This window comes from Apodemus sylvaticus, chromosome 6 (genome assembly GCF_947179515.1).
Source record: "Apodemus sylvaticus chromosome 6, mApoSyl1.1, whole genome shotgun sequence".
Taxonomy (NCBI): domain Eukaryota; kingdom Metazoa; phylum Chordata; class Mammalia; order Rodentia; family Muridae; genus Apodemus; species Apodemus sylvaticus.
The window spans coordinates 68,427,781-68,449,362 of NC_067477.1; positions in this window are offsets into that span (position 1 = coordinate 68,427,781).

Genomic DNA, 21,582 nt, shown 5'->3' on the forward strand with positions numbered 1-21,582 from the left:
TGGCAGCTGCTCATGCTGAAAATAGTAGGTGCTTTGTGTTTATATCACAGCATGAGCAGAGACTCACGTACACACCATGACATGCAAATGTGGCTCAGAGGTGCTTCCAGGTCCCAGGGCTGGAAGGTAAAGTAGGGAGTGTGCTCTTAGAGTGAAGGAGGAGGAGAGGGACACCCCACCCTCCCCGACTGAGGCTGTTAGCTCAGTCTTGCAAGCAGCAGGAGAAACAGACTACCCTGACCTCAATAGCCAAGTGTCTTGGGACAGAAAGAAGACGAAAGACAAGTTTGTTGCGTTTTTTGTTTTAAAGAAAAACCTTTGCATTCCTCCCTGTGGCTCCAAAAGCAGATGTTGAAAATATTTAAGTAACTATAGTTAAAGAAAAACCTGGAGGATTATGATAATTGGACACTGGATATGGGCAGAAAAGCGTCCAGGCTCTCCATGTTGTTTTTGGTGCCTGTGGCCTCTCTCTCTGGCTTTTCCTTTTGCTTTCTGACTTGTTCCTTCCCAGGGTCCTGGTTTAGGCCTGGCCTGTTGTGCACCGATCTGGTTGACCACGTGTGGGGCGTTCCAAACAGTGTCTACACAATCTATGCACGTACCCATTCAGCTCTATTTGTTCTTCTTTAAAAAAAAACAAAAAACAAAAAACAAAAAACAGAGTCTATTAGGAAGGCCACTGTGTGATGCTCACAGAAAGTTATGTTGGTTTAGTTCCATTTTCCCATCCTGCCCTCAGTCAGGACACTCAGTGAAGCAGTCCAGAGTGCACTTGCCCAAGAGAGAAATGGGTTTAGCTTTGAAACTCAGATATGCGATATGAGGAACCTTGCCTAAGCTCTTTAGCCTCTGAATAAACAGAAAAAACCGATTCGTTTTCCAGGATTCCTATGGCACATCACTAAGAGTCTATTTAGGCCCCACGAAAGGTGGTCCCATCATTTGCTGGATGTTGTGGTACTCTTGAGACTCCTAATGAAACAGAGATCGCAGAGGCAAGGAGAAAGGATGGCCTAATCATGGGACACATCTTCAGTTCATCATGCCCAATAAATATGTTCTTGAGTGACAAGCAGAACTCTGGCATGCAGCAGCGTGTCTGTGGGAGGGACCAGGGCTGTGGCGCTCTCACTTCTTATATTAATTTGCAGTCGTTACTAGACAGAGTTGGGACTAAACAAGCAAACCTTAATAGAGGCCAAAGTTGGAGCAATAGTTGGTGAGATGGGGCTGGAGAGGCGGCTTAGTGGGTAAAGTTCTTGCTATCCTAGCATGGCGTCCTAGGTGTGGACCCCTGGACATCCTTTAAAAAGTGTTAACCCAGACTTCCTATAGTGAGCTGGGAGCTAGAACAGGAGCCACTCCAGAAGCTGGCAGGCCAGCTGGGGAGTCTGGAATGTTCAGCATAGTGACAAACAGGAGAGAGCCTGCCTGAGGGGAGGTAGAGAACTCACACTTGATGCAGTTGTCTGACCTCCACATGTGGATAGTGGTATGCACACACCCTAACATATAAACGTGTATGTACACATACACATCATGCATACTCATTCCCCAGAAAGCTCATTGTCTACTCCGTCTGCGGGGAGTATCACCATTTAAAGATCTTCCCTGTGGGTGGCAGCAGATGCCATCCCACAGCACAGAAGAGCCTCGCTCAGAGCCAGGACAGCCACACTCACATCTCAGCGGAGGGTTGTGAGTCATCGAGTCATGTGTATTCTCTGCATTTTCGCTTCCTCTTTATTTATTACTGTAAAATAAAGATGCTGCTGAGGGCGCTGCCGATAGTGTGTGCGGTGTCCATAGAAACCAGCAGAGACTGCACACCGCGGGCCTTCCTTCGAGCTCTTGGCTTAGTTGCTCTGCAGAGAGATCTCAAATCCATTCAGATAGCTTTGTGTGCCTAGCAGATTCCTGAGGCTGATCTGTGTGCTTGAAACGGTCTCCCAAGATTTGGAGACAGAGAGGCAGGAGGCTTCTCAGGGACAGATGATGTAACATGGAGAAAGCCAAGTCAGGGGATAGTCTCAAGATTTCTTTTAGGCCTTGGTAGCTAGAATCTTTTTGGTCTTGTGCCCCCTACCCAACATGCTGTGTCTTCACTGGCTTCCTCCTCTCAGCCACTACTCCTGCTTCCCTGCCCTGCCCTCCTGAGGCTGTCGATCCTCTCTAATACTAGTTAGTGTATTTTGTTGTTATGTTCAGGCCACAGAGCTGCGTGACCTCCCTCTCTAGTAATGTGACAAACAACCAGCAGTCAAGTGTAAGAGGAAAGGTTGAGGGGCTGAGGAGACAAATGGCTTAGTTGAGAGCCTAAGGTTGGATCCAGAAACGTAAAATAGCTGGGGATGGTGGCACATCCTAGAACCCCAGCACTGGGGGAGGGGGGAGAAGGTTTGCGCGTGCATGTGCTCGGATGCGCGCGCGCATGCACACACACACACAAGCTAGCCTATCAAGGGCCAAGATTTTATGTTTTCCCTACTCTTTAAAATATTTATAAAAAATCTTTTCATCTACTCTACCTGGTAAAACTTCTGTTTATACAAAGTACCCCATCTAACACTGACCCTACCCCCCAGTATTCTCAATTTTACGTCCTGCGGCAGCTCACCCCTTCCTGCTTCCCTTCATTTCCTTTGCTTTGATTCTTTTAAAACTGGCCAATCTTGAAAGACTATGAGACTCTAGCCAATGAGGAAGAGAGGTGGTGACCACTGTGTTAGAATAAAACCCAAGTGAACTTCCTGTCCCAGTATCTCCAGTTTGGGTTCTGGCCACAGACCTTCTGCAAAAAGAAAGTGTTTGCCATGATACTTTCTCTTTGTCTATGTTTTTCTTTGTGAAACACTGAGGTTATTCTGCATTCTAACAAATACATAAAACAACAGCAACAACAAAATCTTAATAAAAGGGATAGGCTCACGGGTTCTAGTCCTGGATGGTTACTATGGGGCCTGAAGTGAAGTAGAACAATATGGTGGGTGCATGTGGTAGAGCCAAGTTGATCACTTGCTGGCCAGGACGTGAAGGTAGAATGAAAAGACTTTAAGTGGCCATCCTGCCTTCCCAGCACCACCCAACTCTCATTGGGCTATGCCTCTTAAAATCCTCCCACCTCCCATAGTTCCTTCATCCCTTCAAGACCAAAACTTTGCCTGGGCTTTAAGGGGCTGCTTATGATTCACACTCTAAGAGATTGATGGTGAGCAGAAATGACATGTGTGGCTTCCCCAACAAGGTGATAAAGACCCATATCTCACTCATCTTAATTTTCCTCTGCCCCAGCCATGTGTGAAGGTTGTCTGGCATGGGTCATGTTTATCCTCTAAGGATCTACTCTCAGGTTTCCAGCATCATTAGTTTTGAACGCTGTAGGTTTGCTCCCCCACAACCCACTTGCTCCTCAGATCTCTACAACCCTCTGTCCACCTGTGTTCTGTTTTTTCTCTGTCAGGGTGCCCAGGCACCAGTGCGTCAGGCTGGAAAGATGAATCAGAGTTGGAATGGGGTCTGCAGGATCTGGGTGGGCTGGGAGTGAGGGTCTGAGGGGGAGGGGGGACCTCCCTGAGAATTTTAATGAAACAGCTCTTAGATGATCTTAACTTGTACACATAGCTTTATTTAGGGTAGGATTGAATGTCTACCCTTTATTGGGTTGAAGCTCACTATATATGGGCTAAGTATGGACCTTGGAGAGTGGGGAGGAGTTCTCAGGGTAAATGAAAAATCGCTGGCTAGAGTTTAAAGTACTGTGAATGCCTCGTTTCCATAGAAAGGCATTCAAGGAATCCCAGATGCTTGCTGGGTGGGTTCCCTTTAGGAAAGTGGAAGTTGAACTTGTAGGTCTGCGGAAGACTTTCTCCAGGTGGAAGGCGTGGAGGGTCAGGTTCCCCAGACAAGGTCAGAAAAGGGGAAGCTCGGCTGGTAAAGGGAGTCCTCTACTTTGTGTTAAGCTCAGGAGCTGTTTGGTCATGGTAGACTACAACCTTAACTCGCAGGGTTTCTCTGCATCTGCCCTTACTACTCAAGGAGTCAGCTATGCCCGAGCTCGATCTGTGATCATTCACCTATCTCCATACCCCTGAGCTGCTTCCTGTATTTGAAATCACCCTTCCTCATTTGGGCTTTTAGTTTATTGCTGTAAACTGACCAAGTTCATTTTTGGTCATAATAGAGAGAAGTCTCTCCATTACTGTTTCGGCTGTTTTTTCTCTTCTTCTAAAGGCAGAGGTTCCCTTACCCTGAAGGGCCAGGATTTCCAGACATTCTGAATGTCTGCCTGGAGCTTCAGCTAACTTTTAGAGACAAAGTTACCTAATACTAGATTTCCTCCTTTTCCTCCTGTTCTGCTGGATCTCGTGCCCATGGATTCTTAAGTCTCCCCCATCATTCCTTTATGTAATCAAGGTCCTGTGAATTCTCCTTATCTGGTCTGGTCTTGTATCTCCACTACTTCTATACCCTTCATATGTATGAAATCGCACTGAAGGACTGGAAGTATACACACTACGCTGTTGTCTATGTGTAATGTACATTACATGGATGAAATTGCTGTGTGCCGTTACAGCTTATTGAGAATGGACTCTGGGCATGAAGTGGGTCTCCTGTCTTAGATTTCAGGATGTTTATCTTAAGTATCCTCTCAGACTCCTTGTCCAGGGATAAGATGGCCCCTCTGGCTTTATAATGGGGAGAGGAAGGACAACCAGAGTAAAAACATATATCCCTGAGAAGAGCTAAAAGTGAAACTATTTACAACCCAGACTACTATTGTTTATTCCATAGTAAAAAATGCCTGCGGTGGGAAGAGAAGGAGAAGCTTGTATGTGGAAGGAGTGCTCTGCTCTCTGGGAAGGCTCAGCCTGTCGAGCTGATGTCAGAAGGCGGGTCCAGGTATTTCTGCTGGATGTTTGTAAGCCCCTGATTGGATGCTGCTGCCGCCTTTTATTTGTCCTCTCAACAGGGTTACAGAAGCTATCACTGCTGGGTGAGGTGAGCACCTGATGGTTTCCTGTCTACCCGGCCCATCTTTATATCTGCCACTTGCTACTTGCTATTTACTTTTTACTTTTGCTTGTGATACACACACACACACACACACACACACACACTTAAGCAAACCCATTCGTTCAAAAATGGAAAACATGTCTATTGTAGATCATTCTCTGGATTGTGCAGAACAGTGCAGATCCAGGATTTCTGAGGAAATCCATGGATTGGAATGACTATGGGATTTCTGACTTTAAAATGCACCATTCTTTACTGTCCATTTTCCATGATAACAATGGATTATCATTAACTAAATAATATGGAAACGACTTTCAAGAATAGGAAGAGGCCTCCCAGAAGCAGTGAAGGCTTCATAATAGGAAGAGACCCAGATAAAAGCCAGGCAGACATGCAGTCTGCCTGTCGTTGCAGCACACAGGAGAGCGAAAGCAAAGTCCAGGTTCACTGAGACCGTACCTCAATATATAAAGTGGAAAGTAATCTCAAGTTTAGGCCTCCACACATATATGTAAACATGTGTACCTGTACACACACTCCTATATACATAAAAACATGCTTATACACATACATATGCAAAAAATTCAAGGTTATCCTTTACTACATATCAGTTCAAGGCCAGCCCAGGAGACATGAGACACTGCCTCAAGGAAAAAGCATTTGGGTCTCAGGATCTGAACTGTGGTCCTCACACCTGCAACACAAGAGCTTTCCCCCGGAGCCATCTTCCAAGCCTGAAAGTTGGATCCTTTTGCCTCTACTTCTCAAATGCTAGGATTGCTGGCACGTGCAGTTATATTTAGTTTACGCTGTGCTGGTGACCGAACCCAGGTCTTTGTGATGCTGGATAGATACTTTACCAATGAAGCCGCCTCCCCAGCATCCTAGAAAACCCCACCTGGCGGCTCACGCCTGCAGTCCCAGAACTCACACTATCAACTGAGCTGCATCCACTGGCTTCCTAATTGTGTCCATAAATAAGACAACAGAAGGGGGGGGGGTGAATGTCAACAGCTCATGACTCAGGAGTAGATTGAACATTCAGCGTTGAGTGGTGAGAGCTGAGGTGAACTGGAAAATGAAAAAGATGCTGAATGTGAATCAACAGCCACCAGCCCTTATGTTACAGAATTTGGATCTGATGTTTTTAATTGAATCCCAGCATTATTTGTAATGGTTGGTTTTGCAGTCTTTTGTGCCCAGAGTAGCAGGCATTCTGCTCTTTCATCTACCTGGCTCCTCTCCCAGGGGTGGGGGTGTGGAAGCGGTGGTGTACACAGGGCATCAGGAGGCCCGCGTGGTTCTCCATTTCCTTCCCTTCTCAAAGCTTTACCCCCAAAGCTTTGGGGGTGGAATATAGTTTTCAAAGGTCAAAAACATTCTCCACACTTTATACCCCTTTTTAATAAGTATGTAAAGAGGGCTCCAATTACTCAGGCAGTCAACAAATGTTTGTTAAGTACATAGGAGAAAGGAGGCTCTGCCACAGAGATCCCTGCAGGGTGTCTTGGGGAGCATAGACCCTGATGTATTACTTCTTGAGGAATTGAGACACGAGGGAATTCTCCACGCCAGCAAGATATTTGCAAGGCACCCAAGTAGGTCCCCTTTGCATTCTTCTAGCTTGTGTCTTCTCTACAGGCACGGTAAATACTGTGTGCAAGATTCTTTCTCATTTTGGAATCTGGGGCTGCTTTACCTGTGACCTAATCATCTCACAGTGGCTTTGATCGGCAGGTGAACCCAGTCTCTCTGGCTACAGAGAATGACCAGGAGAATAGGACATCTTCCTCTAGACTGTTAACACTGTGCTGCATGGAAGCCAGTATACACACAGTGCAGAGAACTGAGGTCGATTTCTTCTGCCCAGTTGTCATGGATCCAGGCTGTGTGCATGCTGGGCCCCAGGCTAATGTTAGGTGAGGATGATCACAGATAAAATGTGCTGGGTGTTTATACTGGGCCAGCTACAATGTCAAGTCTCTTACTTCCACCAGATTTTATCCTCACAATGACTTCAGTATTGTCATTATTCTTAATTTATGAACTAGGGAGACAAGCCTCGGGGTCACACTTCTGCGTTGGCAGAGTCATGATTTAAGCCAACGTTCCACTCACCTGTACATACCACCTGGGTGAAAGCTAATTAAAACTCAGGCAATGATGTGTCCCTGTCCCTCCACACACTGAAGAGGCCAAGGTAGGAGAATACTGTATTAGAGCTCAGCCCGTCTCAAAAATTAAAACTCTATAGGACTTTATTTCAGAACACCATCATGTGGTTTTGACAGGTAAACCTTAATTTGTTTAATCGATACTCTTTTGAACAATTGAGTCTACAAATGAACATGAGCACCCCAGGGCATCCCGGGGCCCATGGAACATCTTTCATAGCATGATATTTAGCATTTGCTTTGCACATAGAAAAATTAAACAGAATATTTGTTGAATGAGTCAACAAATAAAACTATTATAAACATTTATTTAAAACTGTAATTTAAAAGTAATTTGTGTTTGGGTATGGGTGGGGGGAGGATGTGCCACAGGTCCCATGTGGAATTAGAAGAAAACTCCTTGGAATTGGTTTTCTTCCCACTGTGTGGATTCTTAAGCTTGATCCTAGGTCATCAGGCCCGACAGCAAGCACGTTATTTGCTGAGCTACACCGTCCACTCTCATTCAGATCTTGAATGCATTCAAACTAGACTCTGACGAGACCGTGAAGGTTCAGCAAAAGTATACAAGTTGATTTGGGTTGCTTAAAGTTATTTATAAGTGGGATTGACACACAGACATCTGATTTGAGAATGGTGGGGAAGATACTAATTTGTTTATTTTTGAGATGGGGGTCTCACTGTGTAGCTCTGGCTGTCCTGGAGCTCCCTTATATACACCATGCTAACCTCAAGCTCACAGAGATCCACCTGCCTCTGCCTCTTGAGTGCCGGGGATTAAAAGCCTGCACCACAACTCCCGACCTGAGATTGATTTTGTTTGTTTGTTTTTTAAATGCTTTGCAGTTTTCTGAGTTTGAGTTTCTAAATCTGTCTTCACTTGGGTTTCTCATAAACAGGCTTTCAGAGGAAAGGATTAAGGGTAGTTGTTTCAGGATGTGATTCCAGAAAAAGAATCAAGGGAGAAAAAGAAGGACAGGGACTGGGAAGAGGAAGGCCAATGTCAGATCACACCACAGGCTGCGAGCGCAGAAGAGGAGCCTGTGGCTGTGCTGACTTGCTCAAAGGATAGCGGTTCCCCATCTCCTTAGCACGAACACAGAACACAGCACCTCTCCAGTCTTGCTGTAAGAGCCCAGAGGGTGGGCCCTCCTGCCTCTAAAGGGCCCAGAGTCTAAAGTTAGAAGACTGCCACAAGTCTTTCTTGTGCACCACTGACGTCAATTTTTGACTTCCTAATGCTTAGACATCTTCTTGTGGCCATCTCTCTGGTTCTGGAAATAAGGCTCTCAACAACAGCCTTGACCTGGCCTCCCTGGGTGAAGAATGCTTCTGTCAGTTGTGAGGACTACAAGGAATTTCTGGCCACTGGAATGCAGTTGGAGCCTCAATGTATCCAGTACCTGGAGGAATCTCAGAACTGCCTGTGCTATTTATCAAAATAAATATTCTCTGGTTCTTCTAATTTCAGTCAATGTGTATAGAGGTCATGTATAGAGGTCAGAATCTTTTATTACTGCTATTTTGATCATACTGAGGACAAGGCCCAGGGCCTTGTGAATACGGGGGAAAAGGCACTGCCCCTGAGATATGTTCCTGGCCCAGGAGTCTTGTGATTTTTAATCAATTTCTCAAATAGCTTTTGTGCTGTACTGCACTGTTGCAACTGTACTGTTGCACATTTGGAACTGTACTGGTTCTTACTGGTTGCTCCTTGTAGTTAATGTGTGGTAGTAGTAGAAGCTATAGAACATCTTAGGTCCAGCATACAGGGGTCATCTCTTTCCTATTCATCTCTTTATCCATCAGTATCCTTTTGTGCTAAGACCAAACGCTCTACTCTGAATGTCTCACACTTTCAAAGAACGCCTCGAGAACAAATGACTGAAGACATGGTAAACACTCTTGAATGGCTTTCTTCTTTAGAGTGTGAAGGACAAACCTCTAAAGTCACCCAGCGAGGCTCTAAGCTTTGGCTTAGATAATTTATTTTATAAATATGATGTCAACTATACCAGAGACTGGGAGAGTCCCTGCTTTATCTTGGGAGGTTCCACCTGGGGGATATTAAGAAATAAATGACTTCTTCGAAAGAGAACTAAGGCACTTTTCACCAAAAGACAGATTGTTCAGCCACCTAAAGCAGTGCGTGGGAGTTATTTGTACAATATTTCAAAAACAGTAAATTGACTCCCTAGAAAAGGAGACATTCTTAGCTATGCTGAAATTTTGCCTTAAAATATAAAGCTCCTAAGACTGAGACCAGAGGATCCTCTCATACACAGAGATAGATGCTGTGCTACAAATTTAATTCATCGGATTATGGTTTATTTATCAGGGGGCTCTGCTACCAAAGAGTTCAAAAATATGTGTAGAGTGCCCAGGGGATTAGGATTTTAAGGACAGGGGAAGATCCAGAAAGTCTGGTTGTGTAGCCCATCTTCCTTTCATACCCTTTGCTGCCTCCTGACTTGGGACAGGGACACATCAAAAAGGCTGGTGGGTTGGTGGGATGGAGACCTTAGGCTTGATTTTGACTGACCAAAGCTTCCCCAACCTGAGACAAAAGCCTTGGATGAGCTTGGGGTTTGCCTAGGATCCTGAGGGTTACAGTACCTGTTTTCCTCAAGCACTCAGGAATGTGCCCGAGAGTGCCCTATGAGAAGTTTCTGCACCCGTAATGACTTCTATCTAGAGATGGAACAGACAAAGATTATGAACTCTTTCTTTCTTTTTTGCCAATACCTTCTTTCTGCTTTCTTCCAAATACAAGGCTGCAGGGATATTAGCCCATTTGAACAAAAGGCTCCGCCGGCATTGTTCATCTTCCCCATTCTCTCTGCATTCCTAAAACCCTTAGGTTATATTCCTAAAGCACGGCCACCAAGGTCTATTCCTTTATTTGGCCACTTCTTCCTCCTGAGGCTGACTACCAAGGTCCAGATATTTCAAGTATTGAAGCCCTTCAATCAAAAACCCCCTTTGGCTCACTTAACATGGCCAATCAAAATTAAACACCTTGTTCTAACGGGGGGGGGGGGGGTGTCCCCTGGTACCTTTATAAACCACTGCTTTTCTACGTGCCACACCTGTCTCCTCTCTATCTAGAGGCAGTCCTTTGTCCTCTGGGACAAATATCCCTTCTCCCTCTCCCCTGCTCTTTTTCCCTTCTCCCTCATTCTCCATCTCCCTTCTTTGTTGCCTGTCCTTTGTCCCTCTGGGGCAAATAAATCTCCTTTGTGCTGAGAACTTGGCCTTGGGGTGTCCTGAGCCAATACTTTTCCTTTCAAAGGTTAAAATGTAACAAACTAGTGTCCTACAAGGGAGAAGTGCTGAATGGAAACCCACCATGGTGGTATGCTATAGGACCCTGCAGGAAATTTTCAGTGTTTGCTCTTGGCTGCCAGGGCCTTGGTATGAAAATCAGGTGGTGGGGTCAGCATTTGAAATACATGTTGCAGACACATTGCACAAAAAAAAAAAAAAAAAAAAAAAAAAAAAAAAAAAAAAAAAAACAGTCCCCGCAGGGTGAAGCCAGAAACTGACTGAATTACAAACAGACACAGCCCAGCTGTCCACTGTGAGGTTGGCAAGTATAGCCCCTCACTTTCTCCCCTATTCTATATGTGGTGATAGCTATTGTGGCTGTGCCGACTCTTTCCATCTCTACCAGTATCACAGCCTTCCCATCTCTACCAGTATCACAGCCTTCCTGGTGTTACTGGCTGGCCCGGTCCAGTCAATCAAAGAGCCTTGGGTGTCTGTGACCTAGCAAAACCCTAGAACTGGATTTGGACACAGCCATGGGAGATTAGATCAGATTTTGATTTAGGACTTAGGTAGTTTGTTGTGATAAGCATATAAGGATAAGTATCCTCAGTCAAGTGTTAGTGGAATAGGGAAGGTTTTTAAATCTTCAGAACAGAGAGAGGCCTAGGAGGGGATAGCAGACCGGTTGCGGCAGGGTGTGTCCATTCGAGCTCAGGTGCTTTGGGAACCACGCATTTTGACTGAAGTGCTAATGTACCTCTTATTCTCTGACCCAGGGTGTCCTAGCAGAGTTATGGATGAGAAGGCAGTTGGCCTCCTGGGAAAGGAAGTAGTTTTACAAAGATTGACACTTCACTAAGAAAGCATCTTCAAAATTATTAGATTCTGCACACCAATGATTTCTCTAATGGGAAACATGTCTTAATGCTGAAAGGATTCAGAACTAACTATAGAACTAGCAGGTTCTTTTTATTTCCTTTCTGATTTTTTGAGATGGGGCGCCATCTTGACCAGGCTGACACCAACTTTATGTATAGCTGAGGGTGACCTTTGAACTCCTGATGACCCTGCTTCTGTATCCCAAGTGCTAACATTATAGGCAGGCACCACCACACCTAGCACTAGGATTGTTTTAAGAAATTGGAACCTACCTTAAGACAACATTTTCACTGTGAAGAGTCAAGGACATTGAATATATAGAAAATGTTCTCAAAATGGTCAAGGCATAGCATTCAGCCTGAAAAGGGGTGGTGGGAACTCTGGTGCTGAGATGGTCAGGGTCTCACCAAGTGCTTGGTTATCACTGAGACAAAGACTCATTTATAATGCGAACTAATTACCTGTCATCGTATGCATCTAGATCTAGCAGCCTGTTCAGCTGGTGAAGAGGAAAATTTAAAGGAGAATGATGTAATTACATTAGATGATCAGTTGAAATAAGTTAACTAAGACATTTTTGGAGAAAGGCAAAGCCATGCTGTGGAGATTGAGCAACTGGAGATTGCTCTTGTTGGTCCTCTGTCAGGAGAGACATTATTGGACTGTGGGATTCAGCATTCTGGGAGGAAAAGAGAACTGTGGGATGAGGCGACATGTTGGACTTCAGGGCTTGTTTATTGGACTCTAGCCTTTCCTCTTTGTATTCTGTAGTGTTGTTGCTTGAGGTAAAATTCAGACGTAGTGAAATGACTTAAAAAGCCCTTCTCTCTAATTTTTTGTTGTTGTTGTTGAACATTTTTTAGTTCAATGTAAGAATTACCAACTTCAGATTCTGGCTTTTAGAAAGGTGTAATATTGTCAGTAGTATTAGATATAATTAAGAAACTGTTTAAAGTGACCATCTTTCTTCTTGTCATATTCGTTGGGCATAAAGCTGTGCTAAGTACCTTGGGGGGATAAAAGAGAGAACTGGAGGCCTTTCCTGAAATGTAAGAGAATGGAGTTGTCTAGGGACCTTTGGTGCAGGCATGCTGTACCTTGGTATCTAGACTGTAAATTACCCAGGAATGTGTGCCTTCCCCCTTGTCTTAGTCAGGGATTCAATTGCTTTGATGAAACACCATGACCCAAAAGCAAGTTGGGGAAGAAAAGAGTTTATTTGGCTTATATTTCTGCCTTAGTTAGGGTTTTATAGCTGTAAGCAGACACCATGACCAGGCAAGTCTTACAAAGGACAACACTTAATTAGAGCTGGCTTACAGGTTCAGAGGTTCAGTCTGTTATCATCAAAGTGGGAACATGACAGCATCTGGGCAGGCCTGGTACAGGAGAAGCTGAGAGTTCTACATCTTCATCTAAAGGCTGCTAGCAGAATACTGACTTCCAGGCAGCTAGGATGAGGGTCTTAAAGCCACCTACTCCAACATGGCCACACTTACTCCAACAGGACCACGCCTTCTAATAGTGCCACTCCCTGGGCTGAGCATATTCAACCATAACAACTTCCATATTTTTATTCATCATCAAGGGACATCAGGACAGGAACTCAAGCAGGGCAGGAATCTGGAGGCAGGAGCTGATGTAGAGGCCATGGAGGAGTGAAGCTTTCTGGCTTGCTCAGCCTGCTTTCTTATAGAACCCAGAACCCACTCACAATGCGGTGGCTCCTCTCCCACCAATCACTAATTGAGAAAGTTGCTCTACAGCTGGGTCTTATGTAGACATTTTCTCACTTGAGGCTCCCTCTCAGAAAACTCCAGCTTGTGCCAAGTTGACATAAAACTAGCCAACATAGCCCTCCGCCAGCACACATTCTGTGGCGTCTGTGCTACTTCTCCAGGGCCTAGCAGTTCATTATTGCTTCTTTGAGGGAGCAGCATCAGATTAATTTCTCCCCATTTTGATGATGGTAAAAGGGCTGCCAGGTGAACTGTCAGGGTCACTTTGGAGAAAGACCCTGATTCTAAACTCTCCAGATTTTACTGCAAGTACAAAATAGAAGATTATTATCAATGACAGGTTTGGGGCAGGAGAGATGGCTTGGCAGTTAAGAGCAAACACTGCTTTTGCAGAGTACCCAAGCTAGGTTCTCATCACCCACACTGTGGGATTCACAACTGCCATTAATTCCAGTTCCAGGGACCTCCTCAGGCACCCCCTTATTATTAAAAACTAGTAAGTAGTTTAAAAATATATGAGGAATTCTGCTATCAGCTATGCTTCCTAGAAGAGTGTTGGAGTGGGCAGCATGGTGTCTCCATAATTAGGAAAAAGAAGTAAGACAGTAGCCAATGACCTGGCACCTCAATGTGAATTTTAATGCTATGTACTGATCTCAAAAGCCATGGTGAAAGAAAAAGGAAATCCCATCAGGAGATAGATGCATTTGGTCACAGGCATGAGAGAGAGGTAGTAATTTTATGACTGAGGAAAAAGAAGCAGAGTTATCTAAGAAACAATACCTTATCCCATCCCATTGGAAGCCTCCTTCCCTCCAAAGTAATATGGGATTGCCTACGGGTATCTTTAGCCAAGGTGCAATCAGAATCTTTAGCTAAGTATGCCTGCTAGTTTGCACTGACATGATTAAGATCTTTATTGGAAAATTGAGCATATCAGGATCAATAGTGGGAGCCTTTGCAATGGTGATGCATGCTCAGAAACTCCACCAGAGGGATGGCTTGTGACTGTGAGTACTCAAAAAGAACACCCACCCATCTGCCAATTTGGAATTGAGGTTCACGGCCTGCGAAGACAATGAAATCAGTCGTGTGTTTAGCAAGGAGGTATGTGATACCATAAAACCTGCCATCGTGAGTTGAACTGAATTCATTTGGAAAGCGGAAGGTAAAGACCAAGAAAAAATGGCTGCTCGATTCCAACCTTCCCAAGAAATAGTAAGTGTACTTACGGGACATCTCAGAACAGTATCATAATTAAGGTTTTTAAAATAGATTTTTAAAATCTTGTTGAGAACAGGATTTGGATAAAAGAAGAAAAATAAAACCCCACACATCTATTTACATTAATTTTTAGGAGGTATTTTTGGCTCTTCGCTGCCTTTTGCTGGCTTATCTTGTTCTCAGGGGAAAACTGCATGTATCTCCAGCAGGAAGAGAGGAGGAAGGGGAACATGGGAAACACCGGCTCTTGTTCTACGCTTGAAACTGCTCGGCCCCTAAGATGCTCACAGGATGGGGAAGATGCCCTTTCTTTTAGCTGCATAAACAGCACTGCATAGCCTCTTCCTCTCCCCTCTACTCCTCCCCAGCCCTTCCTACTGCCAACAAGCTCTGGGGGTAGTAAACCCCAAAGTGTTGCTGTGACCTTTGGGTGAAGTATGTTTGAAGGCACAACAGATAAAACCATATTTCTTGTAATAAGTCTGCCCAAGATACTGTTGCTTTTCTAGTATCTAATGTCTCTGCAGTGTGAAACCCTGAGTGAGTTCTGAGGATTTTATGATTATTTTTTACTTCCAGGAGTTATATTAGTATAGGCTGCAGATCCCAGAGGCTGTCCTGCACCATCATATCTCTGCAAATGGGTGGTTCTAGTTTGCTTTTCATTGCTGTGATAAAACACCAACCAAAAGCAACTTGGGACCTGGTATGGAGGTGCACACCTTTAATCCCAGCACTCAGGAGGCAGAGGCAGGCCTAACCTAACCTCTGTGGGTTCAAAGCCAGCCAGGTCTACATAGTAAGTTCCAGGGTAGCAAGGACTACAAATTGAGACTCTGTTGCTATTGTAACAACAATATCAACAAGAAGCAAAAGCAACTTGGGGAAAGAAGGGTTTATTTTATTGTTGTTATTGTTGCTGTTGTTTTTAGAGATAGGGTCTCTCCAAGTAGTCCTGGATGTTCCAAACAGCTCCCGCCCCCAAGTAGACAAGGCTGGCTTTGACCTCAGAGATCCTCTTACATCTACTTCCTGAGTGGTGGAATTAAAGGTATGTGCCACCATACCTGGTTTATTGAGAGTTTATTTTAGTACTGCCCATTACTGAGGGATACCAAGGCAGGAACTCAAGGCATGAGTTTGAAGAAGTAACCATGGAAGATTCCCACTCAGCTTGCTTTCTTATACAACCCAAAGTGTTGTATAAGCCACAGGCCCAGGGTGGCACTGCCACATCAATTATTAATCATGAAAATGCTCCATAGACATGCCTACAGGCCAGCCTGGTGGAGGCATTTTCTCAGGCTCCCTCTTCCCAGGTGTCTCTAGTTAATGTTAAGTTGATGGAAACTAATCAGCACTTGGATATGGTAGTACAAGACCATCTGTGCCCCGTCCCCAAGAAGCCCAAAGTGTTGAAAATGTGCAGCCTGAAGCTGACAGAGTACTCAGATCACAGACTGGGCTGATCTGTATACTCTTAACCTCAAAAGACTGAGCAGAGGCAGGCAAAATGCCCTTCACTCTGCAGAAGGAAATGCTAAGTCTAGACTAGTGGTGGCCAGAGAATTGCAGACACATTCAGGAAGACTTCTGAAGGCCAAGTGCCTTACTTTTCTGGAAGCAGCATATAAATGTTGATGTTGGTTTCTGCATCAGTCCCTCTCCATCCTTGAAAGTTCTCCTTCACTACTAATGATAAGTCCAGATAATCGACCTCAGAGGCATGTGCTTCTGAGATACGTGCTTGCACTCCTGTGGGGGAATTAGTTCTGTGTATCTCTTTTCAACCCAGTTTATTTAGTTAGTTATTTACTTTTTTTTTGAGTATAGTCATTTTGCCTGACCATGTACCATGCATGTGCCTAGTGCCATGGAGGCTACAAGAGGTCATTAGATTCCCTGGAACTGAGTTACAGATGGTTGTGAGCCTCTATGTGGATGCTGGGACTTGGGCTCCATTCTTCTGGAAGAGTAGCAAGTACTCTTGACTGTTGGACCACCTCTGAAGTGACACCAACTCTATTTATTGGTGTTATATTGGAACATTAAATCCAGAGGGAATATTTATACCACAGAAATGTGGATGACCACAAAGCAGAGAAAGTTTTGAAACATTTACCAACACCCTTTGCCTTGAGCCCCCATCATTCGGGTGTGCAGGCTAGTCTGAGGCTTGATTTTTATTTTTATGTTAATTTTCATTTGACCTATCATAATTGTATGTTGATATGGAACACAGTGTGATTATTTAATTATTTAATATGTGTATATATGATGTAATGAACAAAGGAAAGTTACTAGTTTACTTTGTATAATTATCAGTGCATTGTGGTTAGAATACTCTAAATCTCTAAGATATTTTGGAATGCATAATAGTAATTCTGACTATAGTTACCCTATGTATAGATATACCTGGATCTTTGTTGGTCCACTTCTTCCTATCTACCCTCCCCCACTTTTTGTTCTGAAGTCACTTTTCTACCTGTACTTTCTAAATGACCAAATAGAGCCAATCTATGGATGAGTCGTACAGTATTACCTTTCTGTTTCTGCCCTGTTTTGCTTAAGCATAAAGTCTAGGTCCATTCATGCTGTTACAAAGATAGCTGTGTACTAACTACTTCCTAATGAAGGAATGCTATGTTCCCCTTCTACTCATCCATGGTAAGACACTTAGGTTGATGCTAAATCGTGGCTGTTAATGTAAGAGGCTGCAGTAGACAGGCTTAAAGTTATTCTTCCAGGTATGGTTTATTTCCTTTGACCATGTGCTCAGTAGCAGAATTGGTAGTTCTAGTTTAGTTTGCGTGGAAACTTCATACTGTTTTTCATAATGACTACACTAATTTACATTTCATTAACAGTGTATGAGAGTTCCTGTCTTTGTAGATTTTCCAGCACTTACTTCTCATCTTTTGGATTCTAGTCTTTCTGACTAGAATCACGCATGGTAAGTGCTCATAATTGCTGGGTGTGAGACTTGTTTGTATAATATATATATATGTTTACTTCTTGTTCCTTCAGGAAATATTCTCCCTACCATGGTTATTGGGGAATGTTCTTTCTACTGAGGTTAATGACTCCATGATAATCAGAGACAGGATGACTCTGGGAGATTAGAGTGTGTCTATGTCCTTAGCAAAAATGGTAAATGCTGTGACCTTCCGGACAGTCTTTAAGGTTGTGGGAAACAATTCTGAAAACATGAGTTCAAAAATATATAGTTTCTCAACTATGAAACTATAAGGACCCACTATGAATTAAATGAAAGGCTTTATGGACTGAAAAGAATAGAGGCAGCTGTACTAGGAGTCAGCTTGTCAGAAAGATACAAAGACAGACAGATTCCTGAGTTCAAGGTCAGGCTGGAAAAGAGCAAATTTAGGCCCAGGTGTGGTGGGTTCAGTGTTCTCAGAGCCAGATCCTACCCAGCTAGCTTATCAACTGTGTTTACAAAGGCAGACAGATCTCTGAATTTATTTGCACGGTTAAGAAAAAAAAAAGTGTTTGCAGTCTTTTCCTAGGAGTCAAGGGATTAAGGTCAAAAAAATGATGATTGATAGGATAATCAACATGACAATTGATTTGATATATAAATAAAAGATTGGACTTTGGTCTGTGAGAGCTGAACTGTCTGGAAATCTTCAGAAAGCTGTCTTGAGCAGAACACAGGCTATCTTGTCAGCTTGTACCCATGATTTGACACTACTCCTGAACACCCCTTCCTCATAACCACTGTCCAAGATGAGGCTGTTTCTTGGCAGTATGAAATGATGTCTCACGGTTATTTTGAATTTTATTTGAATCCTGATTATTTGTGATGGGGAACATGTCTTCTGCTGACTGCTATCCAGTCATATAAATGCTAAGAATTGTCCATTGAAATCATTTGCCCATTTTCATTGGTTTCTTTTATCTTTGGTATTGAGATGGTGAGTTTCTTATATGTTCTGAACATTAACAAGTGCATTATCAAATGCATGATGTGTTTGTTAGCTCTTTTTCTTTATGCTGTGACTGAAATATCCAGCAAAAACAGTGTAAGGGAGGAAAGGTAGAGGAGGGGTTTGACTCAGAGTTCCAGAGGGTCTCTCACTCTCATGGCCTACTCATCCATGGCAGTGAGAATTTGTGACAGCTGCTTTCACAATTTGGTTGGCCAGGAAATGGAATCAAAGGCAGGTACAAACCTCCAAACTCTGCTCTTAGGAGCTCACCGTTGCTTGGAAGACCTCAGATCTCAAATTTTCCCATAATTTCATAAAGTGTATAGCATCTGGAGGATCAAGTGTTCAAATACATGAACCTGTGTGTGTGGGGGGGGGGAGCATTTCATATTAAAGGCATAACACTCTATCCTTGTCTTCCATAGGCTCAGGACCAAATTGCCTAATACAAAATTCATTCAGTCCAACTTCAAGACTCTCCATAGTCATAACAGTTTCAACACTTCAAAAGTCCAAATTCTCTTCTGAGACTCAAGGCAAGCTCTTGGTTGTGGGCCCCAGTAAGGTCAAGTCAAGTTACATATTTTCAATATATAGTAGATCAGATAAGTGTTTCCATTCCAAAAGAGAGGAAGGGAGATACATAGAAAAGATTGGACCCCAAACAAGATAGATCCAGCAAGGCAACCAGAGTCTGTGTGGAGTTTCAGGATCTGGACCAGGTCTCCATTGCTTTTTTCCAGGTAACTTGGTGGAAGCTTCCATGATCCCATCATGCTCACATTTCACACACGTGCAAAATTGGTACCACATGAACAACAAGTCCTGCTGTCAATTTCAGATAGCTGGGCCCCATTAGACCAAGATGATAACAACTTCTAAGTAACTGAAGGTCTGAGCCTGGGAATTTGTCTATATCACTATGTTCCACCCTAGAGCATTCTAGGATGGAATGCATTTCAATTAAATGCATTTTCAATGGAAATCTGTCCTTTTATAACCTGGAGTCTTCTATGAGTGGGACTTAGAATCAAGGCAACTTGAGGTTCCCATCTTCCCAGAGTACACTTTCTGTTTCACATTAATCAACTTAACAATCACAACTGCACCCATCTTGGCCATTCTTTAAATGCATTTATACTTCTTTCCCTACTACACTGTTTTCTCCATCTTTTTGCTCCACATTTTGCTTTTAATTTTCACTATTAATCGGGCTAAAAACATCTGGTAACTATCTCACCATGGCTAGGTGCTCCTCGGTCTTAAGATTTTCTCCACCAAACAAATTATCTTTGAATTCATTCTCACTCAAAAATTTCAGGACACAAGCAGAGATAGACAGGTTCTTTGTTAGAATATAACATAGATGACTTCTAGGCCAATTCCTGATAGAGTTCTGTTTCTGTCTGAATTCTTATGAGCATAATAACTTCTACTGTTCACATTCTGTTGGTTTTCTGGTCTTCTAAACTACCACTAGAATGTCCCACCTAGATCTGCTTTCAGAGCCCTAAGGACTTCTTAGCCAGCATCTGTTGAGAGTGAAGGCAGTGGTAGGTGTCCTCAGAGCCCCAATGAAAGGGAAAAGGAGCCTAGTCCTTTGTCCTTTCCCAGGAACAGAGTTGGCAAGGCCCACTCTGGGGCTGGAGCCAGGACTTCAGAAAGAGTTAAAGAATTTGGTTTCTAGGAACTTGGCTTTTCCTCAAAATGAGATTGGAGTCATCAGTTCCAAGGCTGCTGCTGTATGATGGGTCTGTAGTTCTCTTGAGATACCCTGGGCTCCCTTTGTATAATGTTGCTTGATTTGCTTCCTGCTGACTTTGTCCCATTATGTGATACTTTCTAATTACTCTGTCCCTTTTCTTCCATGAAAGTAATATATATGGTGCTGCATTCCTTAATATGCTGGCTTGACCTAAGGTATAACTTGGGTAAGATCTCTGGAGCCCAAGTGTTCTATTTCCATTGTCTCTGATCCCTTGGACTGTCTTCTTCCGGACCCTGTCAGTGAAGAATGACTTGCTGATGTGCATCATGCATCTCCAAACTCTTTCATTTTCCTTTCACACACTAGTTGCAACTGCTTAAGAACCATATGCCCAGGTTTATTGTGGCAGCAACTCAACCACTTGGTACTGGTTTTCTATGTCAGGTACTTATCTCATCCTTGTGGTGAACACAAGATAGAAACACCTGAAGGGAGGAAAGTCCTATTTGGGCTCACAGTTTAAGAATCTCCATTCCATTATAGTTCAGAGGGCAGGACAGTAGGAGATGCTCAATCTGCAGACAATGGGAGACTGTGGTAGCAACTTCTCACATTATAAACAATCTGGAAGCAGAGAAGTCAAGTTGGAGCCAGAGGTGTAACATACTATCAGCCCTCCAGCACCAGATAGGTCTCATGCTTCAAAGGTTCTCCCCAAACAGTGTTAACCATTGGGGACCAAATGTTTAGACACTTGAGCCTATGTGGGACATTTCAAAGCATCTGAGTTTGCATAGATTGTCTTTGTATTGCCTTGCTTCCTTGGCTACATGGCAGCTTTTTAGCATGGTATAATCCTATTTGTTAGATTTCATTAAAAAAAAAAAAACTCTTGCTCAGATCAATCAATGTCATGAGCGAAGCATTCTTCTATGCTTTCTTTTAGTTCTTGTATAGATTTGAGTTGTATCTTTCTTTTTTTTTTTTTCAAAGTCTTAGTATATAGCCCAGCCTGGCCTTGAGGCTATGATCCTTCCTTCTCACCCTTCTCAGAATCACACGCCTCAGTTTACACTCAAGTCTAAACTAAGCCATGTTGAGTAGATTTTTGTAACTATTGAGACAAAAGGGTCAGTTTTCATCTTTTCCTTTCTTCCCCCTCTTTTCCTCTCTCTCATCCTTCCTCCCTCATTTCTTCATTTCCCTCCCACTACCACCTCCAAATACCTAGCTTTTGCAGAAACACTTTGACAGTCCTTTCTCCATTGTATGTTCTGACACCTTCATTGGAAGTCAGTTAGGCATAGATGTGTGGGTTTATTTCTCAGATATTTATATTATCTTACCAGTTCATGTATCTGCTGTACAGACAGACACCCATGCTGCTTGGGTTGTTATTGCTTTGTATGCAGACTAGGTTGAACTGAGAAACTCATAGATTCTTTTGATTCACAACCCCTGATACTCACCTCACTATATCAGTGACTCTGTTCTACTTGCCTGTGCCTGAAATTCTCATTTTTCTCTGAATTCTTCCAGAACTTTCTGTGGTACTCAGGACATTCATATTCTTTTCCTTGTGGGTCATTATTGATGTTTTTCCTTCTTTCACTGCTCTCTGG